Raw genomic sequence first — 547 nt, 5'->3', positions numbered from 1 at the left:
ACTGCCTTGCTGACAGGCGAGGAGCATCGCTGTCCTCCAAGTGGTCGTTCAGCCGATCTAAGATCAGCCGTTCGAACCCCTTGGCGACTGCTCCCAGCATTAGCAGCGGGCGGTGCGACGACGGATCGCCCGGCGGCTTACCTGGCTTCGTGACCAACACAAGGCGTGCCTCCTTCCATGCCGCAGGAAACTCCCCTCGCTCGAGCAGCTGATTGTACACCTTGGCGAAGACCTCCGGGTGCTTCCGCATTGCCGCCTTCACTGCGGCATTCGGGATACCGTCCAGCCCTGGCGCCTTGGAGGTGGCCATCCGCTCAGCCAGCGAAAGAATTTCCGAGCTCGTGACCGGCCTCAGAGCTTCATGTGAGGCGGTGCACTCGTCGATTTCAGGCCACTCGAACGCTGGGTGCTCCGGGAACAGGGCGTCGACGATCGGGCCGAGAACGGCTCGGTCCGTTTCCGGTGGCGCCCGGCTTCGCAGCTTCGCTCGCACGATCTTATAGCCAAGACCGAACACTTCCGCCTCGACGCCGTCTATCAGCTCCTG

This window comes from Anopheles marshallii, assembly GCF_943734725.1.
Source record: "Anopheles marshallii chromosome X unlocalized genomic scaffold, idAnoMarsDA_429_01 X_unloc_182, whole genome shotgun sequence".
Lineage (NCBI taxonomy): Eukaryota > Metazoa > Arthropoda > Insecta > Diptera > Culicidae > Anopheles > Anopheles marshallii.
The sequence above is the reverse complement of the archived record's forward strand: the minus strand, read 5'-3'. Positions refer to the sequence as shown.